We start from the raw sequence: 16,710 nt of genomic DNA, 5'->3' as shown, positions 1-16,710 counted from the left end.
CTAATTATGTAATGTAGGAGTCTGAAATTAAATTCCTTGTGGCTGAATTTAGACAGCAAAGACATTTAAATGGTGAGATCAATACTATCAATGTTAACATGTTAACAGTTTTGAGAATTAAAAGATGTGACCCTATGTTACTGAGTCTGAGGAAGCACAGTGAAATAATGATGATAATAAAATCTATCTTCCTTTTACAGTAACTGCAGTAACAACTTTAAGTACATAGGTGAGATATATTTACAAAGTTTTGATGGATTGATGAGTTCAAAACCCACATTTATTTTTAATAATTTGTAAAATTTGAAAGATCAGTTAAGCTACCTATAAAGGGTCAAAGCAGTATCTAATGACAACAGGTACTTTTTCTTGCATGCAATGCAATTATTCTAAATTTATTTCTGTTATCGATACTTTTGAACATCTGGTGACAAAGAAAAGATGTTTTAAATTTATCTGCAGATTGTGATACTATACATGCCATGTTTTTGTCTAAGTGTGAACTATATGCTGCATTTTACTCAGCTAAAGCTGATTCTGAAGGAATGCATTATGGAATATGTATCTGATATTAAGAATATGATTATTACTAAAGATTATCATAGAAGCACCCACAATTCATTATCAAATAATCTAAAAAGCTTCTGGAAACCAATAAATAGATTGCTCAGTCCTGAAAATCAATACAACTCAGCCAATCCCCAACCAATATTTGCCAAAACACTGCTTTACAGTTTAACTCAGATTTTATATATACAGTACCCTCCAGCCATCCAGTTCTAATCATTGAAACCACAATGGACCTTCACAGTCACTCCATTGCCACCATCTACTATTAAAAAGTACCTACACACCCTTAAGACAACAACCACTGCTCCTTGCCAGCATCAATCTGAATTCCTCAGACTCACTGCAGATAGCCTTGCATATCCTGTCTCTATTTTAATAAACCACTATAGCCAAGAAAAATATGGTACCACATTATGGAAAAAAATATCCTACACAATCCAATCAACTGAAAATATCCACAAACCAGGTAACCAAAGGGAGGAATAACAGCAAAGTCCTCTGTAGAAAACACTCATTTATTGAATAAAACCACAGTAGTTAAGTACTTTCATCCCTCTCATAGGAACTTCTTCAAAACAATACCATCAAGATTTCCCAGCATTCATATACATCTAACAATAAACCAATTAATACCTGTTAATTGCATTATTTAAAATTTACATTGTTAGCAATTAAAAGAAACATAGACTTGTACTCATAATATATATATATATATATATATATATATATATATATATATATATATATTATACAATAATGTTATTAAACTGTGTAACCTTGTTGAATAATAATGTCAACCCAAAATGTGATTAATTTTTAAAAAAACAATTCAAATTCACCATTTCATTTATACCTGGAAACCTAGTGGCATCCAGAGTCAGTTGCCATTTTAATTCACAAACATCTAAAAACGCATTTAGTGCCCCCCCCCCCCCTTGTTGATCCACTTTAACTTGTTGTATTATTGAAAACTTAAATGAATGGCCTACATTTTCCATAAGATGCCTACTCAAAGCATTTGTATTCTTAGCATGCCTTATGTCTAATAGAGGCTCATAAATCCTGTTCCTAAACCGTCTACAAGTTTTTCCTATGTAGAATGCTGGACACAGGGAACATTTTGCAATATAAACTACATTCTTGGATTGACAATTATAGTGACTTCTTATGAATATTTTCTTACCCTTTAGTTTAAAAATATCACCCGTAATAATTATATGGGAGCACTGGGAACACATATCCCACATTTAAAGTTCTCAGCCTTTTCAACCACACCACAGCTACTTAATCTGCTGCCTTGTTCCAAAGTTTCCTTGAAACATCTGTCTCTCTTGAAAACAAACTTTGGTTTTTGCATAAAATATTTTGACATTTTTTTGTCCACTGACAATTATTCCCAGTTTTTTTCTATTAGTTGACATACCCTGTGGGCATCCTTATTATAGGTAGTAATAAAACTCGAATGTGCATACACACTATTCTCTGTATCAAACTTTTTTTTACTTCTATCACAGCTGTTGTATGTAAGGAATTTAATATAGGAAAATAAAAGCCATTTTTCCGTTTATTAATAACCTCTTCTCTAATAGCAGTTAACATTTCCATTGGATAATTTCTTTTCTTAAACATATCTATTATGAAATTCACCTCTTCCATAAATTCATTATCCAGGGAAGTCATTTTTGCAGCACAGACTAACTGCCCTTTTACTATAGATTTCTTTTGAAAATCAGGGTGCCAACTATTAAACTCCAAATGTGAATTTGAAAAAGTGGGTTTTCTGTATATTCTTGAAACCAAAGTTTTTTTCTCTTTGTTTATTTTTAATTCCACATCCAAATACATTATTTGTGTTTGACTATATTCATGGGTGAATTTAAAACAACTCATAGTGTTAGATGTACATGAATGCTGGAAAATCTTGATGGTATTGTTCTGAGGAAGACCCTATGAGAGGGATGAAAGCACTTAACTACTGTGGTTTTATTCAATAAAGGAATGTTTTCTACAGAGGACTTTGCTGTTCATCCTACACAATACCCTTCTATAACCAAGATCACAAACTATAGACCAATCACGAAATTCTCTCACCCTTATCCAAAATCTTGGAAATAAGACTTTAGCCTCAACTTACTATGTATATTACTTCTCACAGTCTCCTGTCTACCTTATAGCATGGTTTCAGACCCAATCACATTACAATCACTGTTCTTCTAAGGTTCACAGATATAATAAATCAGAATAGAAATTCAGGTCTTCTAACATCAGCCCTATTTCTGGATCAATCCAAGGCATTTGACACAGTCAATCATCAGATACTCCCAACTAAACTCTCTTCCAGTGGGCTATCACCATCCTTACTAAACTGGCTTCTTAGTTACCTCACTAAAATGCCCCAAGCAGTGAAATGGCAAGATGATTTTTCCTCTTTCCTTCTTGCATCTGTCAGAGTCCCACAAGGCTCCATCCTTGGACCACTACTATATACCTTATTTATCAATGACCTAAATGCAGCAGCCAAATAGGTCACTATAATACAATAGGCTGCTGACTCCACTCAAATATGTGCTGCTAGGACACTATTCATACTCCAAACACTCACCCAGAAATCCTTCTCATCCATAGGAACTTTGATTGACAGCTCACAACTCCTCCTGAATAAACAAACAAATAAAAATAGGCTACTACTCTTCATCAACAACTCTTTCTCCTCCCCCAGAAAACGACCTTTAATATGCTGTTGTCCAGCAAGACCAATACAGAACTGATATCCCACACCCAACTGCTAGGTGTGATTATAGATGACCATCTGAAATTTGATTTCCACCTTCAGCAAGCCATAAAGATGACACACCAAAAGCTAGGCTACCTCATTAGAGTAAAACACTATTTTACCAACTCAGCTAGATAAAACTAGCCACTTCTTTTCTACTTCCCACATTATATGCCTCTCAAATCCTAACTTATCTCAATTCCTTTCTATCAGCCAAACTAGAATGATGCTACAATAAAGTAGCCAAATTTGCAATCACATCATTGCCTCCTTCTAAAACACCTGTACTGGCTTGAACAAAATAAGTCTCTGTTTTACTTACAGTTAATTACAAACTTCAAATTGCTGCACAAGCCTGAAAAATTGCCATCTTTTGACTCCATTATTCAACCTTACATTACTAACAGACCTCTACACTCCAATGACAAATCATTAAACTCCATAACTAAAGCTAACAACACAGGATTCTCCCTGTATTCATGCTGATTTGTTAAAAGCTGGAATACCATCCCACTCCACTTAAGAGCAGTCTTCAATCTGAAAGACTTTAAATGTCACCTAAAGTAACACCTGCTAGATAAATGACTCTGCACCTGCACCACCCCTGGTTAAATGGATACTGCCGTAACTCTCTGCTGCATAAATCATAATGTACTATTATCACAACTATCATCTCGTTTCCTTTATTTTCCTTCTGCTTCCTCCCCCTCATTCTTTTCTTTGAGTTGCTCTAACTCTTTATCTTATCTTCCTATGTACTATATTTTGAACAAGTCTTTATGGTAACAATATTCTTAAACATAACCTGACCATCTCTGTGATGCAATTGCACTGCATATACTTCCCTGTATTTTTAAAGTAGTTGTTAATATAATCAAAACAGTTTGTAAATGATGTAGCTGATGTCAAGGATGTATGAATAATGGAAGGGGTCTCATGAATGAAAACAACTGTAAATGAAGAAACAAGCCAAATGATATCCATGATGTCTATATAATTGAGATTTGTTCCCCTGGCCTCCACTGAAAAAAGGTACTGTTCAGTCCAACTTTCCCAGAAACAAATGGCAGTAAATAAAAAGTAATACTAATGGCCTGTCCATACATATAAGTTTAAAAGGGAAAAATCATCATTTTAGTTTTATAAGTGGTAACACCAGAATGTAGGAGGATAACTTGAACAATAGGGCTGACTTTAATGACTTCCAGGATGACTGCACACTCATCAACAGCTTAATTTCAGCTCCCCAGTGTAAAAAAAGAAACTGAGAAATAAGGCCATGTAACTCTGCCAGGTTTAGAAAATTCAGTTACTGGCTAGTAAGTACACTGCTTGGATGCCTAGAAAGAAGAAACTTAGAGAGCCAGAAATAAAATCAACTAAAAAAGGTGAAGAGAAAATATTAACTTTGAAGAATCCTACAGATGCTCAGCAAAAAGCAGTTCAAGCTCCAGCTTTGGTGCAAACCATGACTTCCAGTAATCTTGAGTAAAAATATAAGTCAATTGCACTGAGAGCTGATTAAAATAAACAAATTGATGGTGGAGTATATCAACTCAAATAATAAAATGGTGGGAAAATGGAAGAAGCTTTAAATAGCTATACAGATGCACTGATAAAAATGCAAAAAAGCAGTGGATGAAATTAAGAAAAGGCTGACTTGAGTATGAGACTGCTAAAGAAGAGATGTTTCAAAAATGGTAGAGCAAGAGGACAGACCACACAAATAAAACCTGAGATTTTCCACTATACTGCTACACCAGAGAAACCAGAAGGAACAGACTGTATTAATTTTATGAAAGCACAAATCAGCAACTGGACTGGTATTCCACGGCACAATTTGTTAATTGAAAGGACACATTGTGTGCATGCTCCAAACCTGACCATGAGAAACCAGCCAGGACCTGTATTAAACAAGATGTAATCATACCAGTAGAACGAGTTAATCCTGACAAAACTGTGGTAGAAGGGCAAAGTATTAAAAACTGGAGATAGGGTGTTTTTGGGACATGATTATTCACTATACACCAGGCAGAAGAGAAGCAGATTTATTGCAGCAATCAGGGAATGTTGAGAGGCAGGTGTGAGATTCAAACTGGTGTATTCACCTGTCTTCAGAGTATTTTTTCCTGGAGGATCAATGTCATTTTGATGCAGAACAGGCTAAGGAGGAAATGTTAAAGTGTGTCCAACAAAAAGTGAGCCATCAGACAGGAGGGGACTCTACTTCTCATTCTTCTCATAATAAAACGCATAGATAGACTTTGTCAGTGTAACCTTCTCAAATGTTATAAAGGAAAATGTTTGAGAGACAGAAAAATATCACAGGAGTTGACTAGAAGGATTGAGAGTACCTTGGACTTGAACCAGAGTCTGAGGTTAGGGAAGAGAGAAGGAGATGAACAGGAAGAAGACAAACATGGCTGTACAAGAAAAAAGTGGAAAGATTGGACTTTAGTCATCTTTGTTAAACTTGTGGGGGACTGAAGCATATGCACCACTTCATGTCATTATTGTTTGAAAGGGCACTAAGGTGAATGGAAGAAACAAGAAAAGGGTAACTGTAAGTAAAAAAAAAAAATGTTCTTAACAGTATGTTTATACTATATTTCATGATATAAATGGCATGTTATATAGTAAAGCATGTTAGTTACTCTTCTATGTGATAAAGATTGTAAAGTAAACAAGTAATTGTTTTCTTTTGTTTTAGCTTTAAGAAATGTAAGAATTACACTTTAAAAATAAAGAAAGGCTGGACAAAGCATATTTGGGTTAATAGCCTGCAGTCCTTGGTTGTTGATATGTTTTCCCTTACTTTTGTATAGGTGAATGTCTGGATTAAAGCCATTGGCTTAATCTAATAACACATTTTTAGTGTAAGCAAGACAATAAGAGAACAATGAATGTAATGAAAAGTTTTCCTTTAGCAAATAAATGTTCAGCATAAGCTGAGAAGTCTGCAGCTGATGGCAGCTGTATATTTTGTTCTTATATTTCCATGGAGATAAATTGAGTACAGGTCCTGGCAATAAAAGCTAGAGGACCTTTTAAGGCTAAAAGATAATATTTTCTGAAAGTATACAAGCTTATTTTCACATTTTGTAGGGGAATAAAGATTAGACAAGAGCAGACAGCAGTTAGTATAAACAGAAGCACAAGCTATAACATTTATCTTAGCATGAATAACCTTATGTTTAGGTTAGGTAATGCCTGTTTGTGCAGCTGTAATATTTGGACAATTGATCCTATTAGTAGGGTTAAACTTCATTCTTTGAAGATGTGCATTTTTTGTATGATTGTATTGTTAACAGGTTATGGATTGTGTGTGTGTGTGTGTGTGTGTGTGTGTGTGTGTGTGTGTGTGTGTGTGTGTGTGTGTGTGTGTGTGTGTGTGTGTGTGTGTGAGTGTGTGTGTGTGTGTGTGCGTGTGTGCGTGTGTGCGTGTGTGTGTGTGTGTGTGTGTGTGTGTGTGTGTGTGTGTGTGTGTGTGTGTACGTGCACGCTCACTTGCACACGCATGCGCGTGTGCATGTGTCTGTGTGTATGTTTTGTTTTAGGGTTTTCATTAAAACAAAAAGTCTTGTAAAATGTTATATGCATTTAACACGAGATGACAAGAAGCAACTGTATAAAAAAGTCTACCTGCCAAAGATTAGTGGGTATATATAACATGAAAGTTGGATATAGACATTTAAAAAGTTGACATATATAATAGTTGTGGATAATAACTTATAAATCTATCCATATTATCTGGAATGTGAATGGGCTCACAGGTATAAACAAAAAGGAAAGAGTATTGAATTACATTAAGAAATGTAGAGTGCAAATAGTAATGATACAGGAGACACATTTGGAAAGATATGAGCATGTGAATTTGACAAAGAAAAGATTTCAGGATGGATATTCAGCAGAGTATCATGGACAAAGGAAAAGCAAAGTACTTATGCTAATTGGTAGAGGAGCTCTGATAGTGAAAGAAAAGGAAAAAAAAGATAATAATGGTAGATTTATGGTAGTAAGGGGCTAATGACAAGGGTAGTGGATTATGCTGGTATGTAATTAAAGTCCACTTAAAACTGCAATTATGGAGCATAAGAAAGTTTTGGGAGAAATAATCAGCTTTCAGTGGAGGATATTACTAATAGATGGGGACTGGAATTTGAATTGCAACAATGTGGATGTATCTGTGGGCCCTAGAAGGGAAATATATAATACAAGAGGGTAGCTTTATGAGGAAATTTATGGAAATATTTGGTAAGGAAGATGTGAATTTAGTAGCAGGAACTCAAACAGAATTTATATATTATCCCCTAAAGTACAATAACTGGCCTAGATTAGACAGAAATTAAATTTCACAGGAAAATGTGCATTTATTTGAAAGCTTAGACGTGCATCCAATAACTATTCAGATCATGCACTGATAATAACTAAGATAAAATTGCAGGGTAAGGTAGTAAAATTGAGACACTTGCATTTAATGGGTAGTGGAAATTATTCAAACGTTATTAGGGAAGATAGAGATTTCTGCAGAAGGACAACTAGTCAGTGGATAAAATGAAAGTAGAGTTTAAAAACAGGGTAGAAAGAAAAGAAAAGAGCTATGTAAAGAAGTAACAAAAATGATTTAGAGGGATAACAAAGGTTAAAGTATTGCAGAATAAGGGAAATCCCAAAGAACGAGAAGAAGCTCAAGAGCAGAGTGCTAAAGAGAAAAATAAAGGAGTATCTGGATAATATGTATATGTTTAGAAAGATTGCTGTTAAGCAATTGGATTTTGATAATAACTTCAGAGTACAAAGACTTAAGCAACAGAAAGCAGAAAGGGTTGTGGCCAAATTTAGGGAGCTTATAACAAGAAAAATAACCAGAGATCCTGTAGAAGTATTAGAGATATTAGAGATATGTCAGAAATTTTATAAAGATTTGTATAAAGCAGATAAAATTGAAAATCAATAAAGAGCACCAATGGAAGTATTTATAGAAGACTTAAGTATGCCAAGGTTAGAGGTAGATGAGGCTCAACAATTAACAGTTAAGACAGGAGGAGATGAGATAAAAATGGTGATGGACAATCAGTCTACAGGAAAGTCTCCATAAATAGATGGTATTCCTGTGGAAGTTTGGAAGCTAAGAGGAAGAAAGTGATAACGATCAGGAAGGTTTTGTTTAGCAGTATTTTAAAAGGAAGGGAAGCACTAACATCCAGAAAGAAAGCTGTGGTGGCTGTAATATCTAAAGATGGTAAATGCCCATCAGATCCAGCTTTGTGGAAGTCCATTGTAATTTTAAACTATGATTATAAATTGTTTATGTCTATAATAGCTAAAAGAATGGCAAATGTTTGGGAAGAAATGACAGATATAGATGAATATGGTTTTATGCTAAAAAGACAAACATTTGGCAACATAATAGAACAGTGATGATCCATAGGGAAGCAGAGTATAAGAAAATACTACTGTTGTTGGTGGGTCTTGATGCAGAAAAAGCATTCAACAGAGTAAGATGGGATTTTATAAGTAGGGTAATGGAAGCAATTGCGTTCTTTGCTAAATCAATTAGATTAGTTAAGAAGATATATGAGGGATCAGAGACAAAATTTAAAGTGGGAGGTTTCTTCTCTGAACAGTTCTATCTGAACTGAGGTACAAGGCAATGGAGTCTTCTTTTCCCTTTGTTATTTGATTTATATTTACAGCCAGTGACAAAGAAAATAAGGGACTCAGAAATTCAAGGATATAATTGTTATGGCCATGAAGAAAAGTTGGCTTTATTTGCACACAATATTATTCTGTACCTCATAAAACCAGAAAAGGACATCTCAGTTTTGTGAAGCATCTTGAGAAAGTTTCATGTCTTTTTGGGATGTAAAGTTAATGAAGATAAAACAAATGCTATAGCTGCAAACTGTGTGCCCTCACATGAACTGGTCTAGCAACCCCATATTTATGGTGACACAATACAATGAAGTATGTAGGAGCATGGATTATGGCAGCTAAGGGTATATAGAAAAAGATTAAACAAAAGATAATACAAAAACTGAGAAACTGGAAGCTCGTGTTTAGGGATATGGATAGCAAGATACACGCAGTGAAGATGTTTTTAGTCCCTTTAGTTTTATATACAGGTCTGGCATATTTTATCAACTAGAGGAGACGTTGTGGACATTAATTAATAACGAGTTAAAGGAATATATCCGGGAGGAGAAGAGATCCAAAAGAATAAGGTGCTTTAGGATTACCTGGTTTGAAGTGATATTATAGTTTAGAGCTACACAGTTAAGGTACATACATAGCAGAAGCAGTAAGCTATAAATCAAAGTGGAAAGGAATGATGAAACAGGGAAGAATTCAAGAAATAAAAAGAGAGTGGGACTTCAAATGCAGATCCTAAAGGAGAATAACAATTACACAGAATATTATATTCACAAAGTAGCAGAGAGTATACTAAGAATTAAGCCAATACAAGAATGGAGAAAGAAAATTTTGCCGGTAGGGATGACTGCAATTAGCGGCACAAAAGCAGGCAAGATGAGCTAGAATTTAATGGAGAAAACTGGTAAAGGAACCAAGGTATTGGGAGCAAATCACTAGAGAGGGAAAGGTAATAGAATGGGAAGAGACCAAGAAGACATTTGAACTGCAGGTTAGAGACTCCCTTCCCTATCAGGGAATGATAACAGAATATAGGCAAACATAAAGGGATATCAGAATCCTAAGTGCAAGACCTGCTTTGGTAGAGTTTTCAGTTGAATCTAGAGCAGGGGTTGTTAGAAGGGCAAACAAAATATTGCACAATAACTATAAGAATCAATCAGTGGAAGTGAGAAAAGTTTGGGGAGAGAGTCAATCCACAAATAAACAATGAGAGGGCATATGTATGGTTCCCAGATATGCAAAAAAGTCTGGAAGATTTATAATTTTTGCTTGGAAGTGTTTGCATAGCTATTTTTATATCCCAAGCAGATTCCAAAGAAATTTTCTTTGGGTTGATGGCAAATGTTGGAGGTGTGATGGGAAAGAAAAAAGCAACTGGGAACTTATGCTATGGGAGTTTAATGAGTTGGCAGACTTCTCAAATTCCTCATAAGGTACTCTGTCAGATATATTGGGTGAGCAAAATGGGTCTAACTAAGAACATTATTTTTTTTGAGGTGGGATACAAGATCAAAATTGCCTAGACATAGGCTTTGTTAATTTTAATTCTGGTGAATGTTGAAAAAGCCATTACTAAAAAATTTAAATCAAAGCCTAAACCAACTGTATTTGACGAACTAAATATCACAACAGAGATAAAAGAACTGGAAGTGGGATCTTTAGAAAAGGATAAACTCTACACCAGTGAAACGTGGACTAAATAAATAAAAAAATGCCAGCTAGCACACATCAACACTTTATTTTTTTTATTTACTTAGTTCATATTTCACAGGTGCAGGGTTTGTACTTGGTTACTGGTTGGAACTATGATTCTACGCCAATGCTGCTTACTTTGCAAGACTTGTACAAAATTGCAGTGTCAAAAGCAGGATTACCAAAAATGATTTGTCTGTCCTTCTGGAGCTTCTAACTGAAGTAGCTAGAAATATTTCTGTGATTGTGGAGGAGAAAGAGGAAGGAACTGGTTTTAACATCATAACCAGTGGCATCATTTCACAGAACTTCCAAAAGAGAAATACTGAACGTAACAGTGAATAAAGTGGACTAACCTAGAAGCTTGTTACGGCAAGTATTAGCAGGTGATTTAAAAAAAAAGATTTGGGGGATGGGGAAGAAAGTGTATTACATAGAGATAATGTAAATTCATTGAACTAGCATAAAAATGCTTTTTTTCTTTGTTACCTCAGAAAAATCCCCTGTTACCACTCAGGTCTCCCACATACAGAGGAGGGAAAGACAGATGGAGCAAGGGGACCAAAGAAGCTTAGAAAGTGGGAATTACTACCAGAGATGGAGGGGGCAAGGAAAGGGAAGAATAACGAAACATGTTTGAACACCATGGTTTTACATTTATTTATGAAAAAAAAGGTTTTAAGATTTACAATTATAATTATATTAACTTGACTAAGGTTCATTTTGAAATTTTTAAAAGGGGATGTCATTTTGTACCAATGAATAGTTTTAAATTGGTAGATAACATTTTGGAATTAAAAGTATTTACAAAAAAGTTAAATATAATGTTGTTATATAAGAAAGAAGTAGAAGCTAAAGAAAAGGTTTGGTGATCTATTATATATAACCCCCTTTTGCTGCTAAAAGTTTTGGCTCATGAAAAAATGAGGAAGATTTGAGGGAGGTGTGTGATAATAAAAAAAAAAGGATAAATCAGGACGATATTATAATTTAACAAGAGAACAAAAAAAAATGTTAGATGAAATGGTATATAACAAAACATTTAGTATTATGAAGCTAGATAAAGAAGGTGTAGGAGTAACGAATGCCATAGACTAAAGTACTACAATGTATTGGTATTTAAATGATGACACCTATTTTAAATTAAGTTCTTGGAATGAAGTTCATATTTCCTATAGAAAATAGATTGTTGATTGTATCATGTGATGTTAGAGAATGGTTTGTCTACTGGCGTGATAGATTATTTGTCATTAAGAAGCTATTAATTCTTTCAATATCTGGTATTTTTATGGTCCCCAAAAATATTTTTGATCCACCCTTGAGCCTATTGTTGCTTCAGGTATATCAAAAATGGAATCACTGGCTAAATGCATTGATGAAACTTTAAAATAATGATTTAATGATAAGGGTCATGTATAGAAAGATTCTTGGCATTATTTATATGAATTATTTAATGTCCATTTCCATAGCAGCATGATTTGCATTACTATTGATATTAAGGATTTATTTTTGCTAATTCCACATAAACAGAGTATGGATTGATTTCAAGAAGCATTGGTAATAAGAACTTCCCAGAGAGAAATTTATTTGCAAGTGGATTTTATGAAAATAATACTAATTAGTAAATTTGATGTTGTTAATCTTCATTCATTACTGATGGGTATCAGTTCCATCCTTGGACCTCAATCGGCTATTATAACAAGCTTGTGCCAGCCAAACAATTCTCGAGCTAAGCTTACCCATAGTGCCCCTCTCTCTATCACCTCAGATCTCGTTTGCTGCTTGGATTATCTAGACATGTCAGGTCAGCTCTCAAGCTAAGTGGTTCAGAATTTATATTTCAACTTAGATAATTTTTTTCTACCTTTGAGATTTTCTACTTTATTTTTAGTCATTTATAGTTTGCTTACCCTTGGTATCCGTTGAGTGACTCTTTTCTGTTGTTTACCAAATTTTGGTATTTCTTCATATCATTGCTGGTACAGTCCTCCCTTACCTCTGTGGTAATCTTTAATACCATTGCTGGTATTCCCCCTTCTCTCTCCTTTCCTTCCCTTTACCCATTGGGCATTTCTTCATACCATTGTTGGTAATTAAAAAAAAATAAATAAAAAATCAGTTCTTTCTTTGCTTGTCTGGGTGTGTGCGTGGGTGTCCCTGCTTCCTAGTCTGTTATTTTGGTAGAGTTTTTCCTTCATTGTTAAGCTATTTCAATTGTTGATAATGGTTGATGGGAAGGGGACAACAGGCTTTAAGCAATGTGATCAGTGTGGCAGGAAAATGCTGAATTCTGACCGATATTTGTTGTGTGTTTATTATCATGGGGTGCTGCACTTGAAGGTTTAACCCCTTGTGACTTATGTAAGGGCTTTAGTGCCCATACTTTGACTGAGAGGAAAAATAAATTAATACTGGAAGGTCTCCTAAAAACCCCTTTCTCGAAGCTCTATCTGGGGCAGAGGGCTCAACCCCTCCTAAGAAGTAGCATAAAAAGAGGAGCCATTCTGTACCTTACTCTCCACATACCAGTGAGACTAAATCTGTTAAGTCCCCCATGGAACCAAAGGTAAAACTCTCTAAATTGACTTCTGAAACCTTGGCACCAGGCTGTCAAACCCCTTCTATAGTGCCATCCTCGATTATGGAACCGTCCAAGACTTCAACTTTTATGGTAACAACCTCACTACGGTACTGATGCCCCTCTTGGCACTGGTCTCCCCAATTCAGGTTACTATCCCCTCCTACACAACCTACTGGTCCATTGATCAAGGTACCAAAGGGTGTAATTTTACCTCAGACCTGATACACCCTGATGGTAGATCCCTTTTTTGGACAACAGTTGAGTCCTTTTCTAGAATGCCTTGATTCTCCATCTAGGATGTCAACCTGCTCCTCCAGGAGCCTTTTGGAACTCAACATAGTGAGACTCATAGATCAGCTCCTGGTGGCCAGAGGAATTCCAACTCCTTCTAAATCCTCCCTCCCACCTGGAGCTGAGGAATTTTCTCCATAGACTCCGACATATATTGCTCCTTTGAGCCCTCAACACCGATGCCTATCCTGGTCCCAGCCTCTTCAGTTCCATTTGTAGATCTTACCATGGCTCCTGAACCTACCCTATGGTCCTCAACTCAGTTGGAGCCAACCCATCCTCGGGATCGTGACTGGTCTGTCAGCACTGTGATCCCTAGTACAGTACCTATTTTTTTCTATAGCACCATCTACTATGGTTCTGGTTGTCATGGCAACACCAAGTCCTCTTGTGGCTCCTTCCCTAGGGGTGGTCTCATCGGAGCAGGGTGTGACTCCTGTTCCGAGGTTGTCTTTCTTGGTTCTAGGCTCTCATTCCTCTTCTAGGGGGCCTGCTTTCCAGGTGATGGAGAGGGAACTTGCCTCAGCAGGCTCACAGCGGCTTCCTTCGGCACTGAAATGCTACATATACATGTCCTCTGAACCCCAGCTGACACAGTCCACTACTCTGGGACATCAAGTATGGGAACCTCAAGATACCCTTCCACAGGGCACCCACTTTTTGGAGTCCTCTTCAGTTGCTCCCACTAAGGAGGTGCCCCGTAAGAGATCATGCAAGAGGAAGCACATTAATTCTCCTGAAGAATCCCATAGTAAAGATACAGACTATGATGAGGGGGAAGGGACCACATGGTCACCCCCTGAAGATGTCTCCTTTGGAGACATACTAGAAATTTTAAAGCAGTGGATAGACTGGAAGCCCACCAACCCTTCCTCTGAGGAGTCTGTATTCCTGCAGGCTTTCCATGCTCAGCCCTCTACTTCCTGGTGACCCCGCCTGCAGATGATCTAGTTCAGCTCATTGGGCAGTGCACTTGGAGGAATCCTGACACAATTGAACCTATCCCCTGGAGACCAGACAAAATTCTCTCCTCTCCAAAGAATCACCCCATTGGTCCAAATGCTTACCAGTAGATACTATGGTGGTAGCAGTGGCCACTAGGAAAGTACTCACTGAGAAGTGTTCTACTGTCCATCCCCCAAACAGGGAGTCTCAAGTGATGGACAGGTTAGGGAAGTGGGTAAATTCTTCATTGACGTTTGCCATTTTGTCCTTGTATTACTTGGCACATTTTATCTGTATCCAGAGAGACCTGATCACAGAACTCTCAGGAACACTAGTAGGAGCAGTATCTGATGAGGTACACGGCAAAGTTGCCTCACATGAGATTGATTTCTCACACTACTGAAGGGGCGGCTAGAGCAGTGAGTGCAGGCATTGTCATGAGATGTCATGCCTGGATGTGCCTATGTGATTTTGCAGACCCTTTTAAGTCGTCTTTTCTCAATGCTCCCATGGAAGCTTCCTCTCTTTTTGGCCCAAAGGTAAAAGACACATTAGCGAGGCGTGAAAAGGATGGCAAGACCCTGTCTGCCATGGGTGTGGATTTTTCCACCCTCAACAGTCCTTCTCTAGGAATCAAAGGAGTGGAAAGATGTGGTACAGGAAAGCCCAGGGTCCTTTCCGTGACACACTTGGCAGTTTTCCCTCTGGGACAAAGAGGGGAACTCATCAGGAAGATGGCCCTTTGGAGGCAGGGGGGGGTCTGGATCAACAGGGATCTATAGATTCTTTCTCTGGGCAGCCCTATCAGTACTCCTGAAGAGCGGCCTGATTGCGTACCTCTGGAAGCAGTTGGGGGACAATTCTCTCTGCACCACCTTGCCTGGCAATCCATAACAACAAATTCTTGGGTGCAAACAATAATTACCAGATGTTATATCCCTTTTGATTCTTTCCTGAAGCCACAAAGGGAAATCCCCAACATCCCACCCAATCAACAGGAAGCAACAACTCTAAAATACAAAAGCTGCTTCTAAAAAAAGAGTCATTGAAACAGTCCCACCAGACCAGATAAAATCCGGATTTTATTCAAGGTTCTTATTATTTCCAAAAAAGACAGGTGACTGGAAGCCAGTTTTGGACCTCAGCATCCTAAATCAGTTTGTCAGACAGACACAATTCCGAATGGTCACGGTTCAGTCTATCCTTCCATTTCTGGAGAAAGGTGATTGGATGTGCTCAGTAGATCTCCAGGATGGGTATTACCACATAAAAATGGACAAACACTCCAGGAGATTCCTCGACTTCTGGCTAGGACCCAATCACTACCAATTCCAACTGCTGCCCTTTGGTCTTTCTATGGCCCCCAGAGTGCTCACCAAATTCATGGCAGTGGTAACAGCTCACTTGAGACTGCAAAGATTCTGGGTGTTTCTGTATTTAGATGATTGGCTCCTTGCAACTCTTACCAAGAGTCTGCTGATTACAGCCTTACATTATACCCTAAAGCAAGCAAGATCCTTAGTGATCTCAATAAACAAAGAAAAGTCTAAACTGACTCCTACTCAAAATCTGGAATTTATAGGAGCAACTTTCGACATTCAGTCTTGCCTAGTCACCCTTCCACTTCACAGGTTACAAAGACTAAGGACTCAACTTTGGGTGATACTCTTTCAGGACAAGGTTTCAGCTCATGCAGTCCTTCACTTTCTAGGATCAATGGCAGCATCGATCACTATAGTTCCCCTAGCAAGACTACACATGAGACTCTTACAATGGCTCTTAGCAGCACAGTGTTACCATCTAACTCATCCTATGTCCTTTCAGATCCGCATAACAAATTGATGCAAACAAAACTTAATTTGGTGGATGAAGCCAGAAAAAGGCCTATGGAGTCGTCCCTTCTCCCCCACTCATCGCAAGGCCATAGTGACCACAGAGTTTTCCCTGATGGGGTGGAGTGGGGTGGGGGCATTTCCAGGGAAAGACAGTCCAAGGTACTTGGTCCCCCATAAAGGCCAACCTGCATATCAATGTTCTAAAACAGGAGCAGTGCTTCTTTACATTGCAAGCATTCCAAACTCTCCTCCTGTCAGGGACAATTGCTATCCAGTCAGACAACATGTCTGTAGTCTGGTATATCAACAAACAAGGGGGAACCAAATCCTACCCGTTTTTCGAAAAGCCATGAGAATTTGGCAATGGG

The sequence above is a fragment of the Protopterus annectens genome, chromosome 5.part0 (genome assembly GCF_019279795.1).
Source record: "Protopterus annectens isolate FY-2018-M chromosome 5.part0, PAN1.0, whole genome shotgun sequence".
Lineage (NCBI taxonomy): Eukaryota > Metazoa > Chordata > Ceratodontiformes > Protopteridae > Protopterus > Protopterus annectens.
This window is presented reverse-complemented; position numbering follows the sequence as displayed.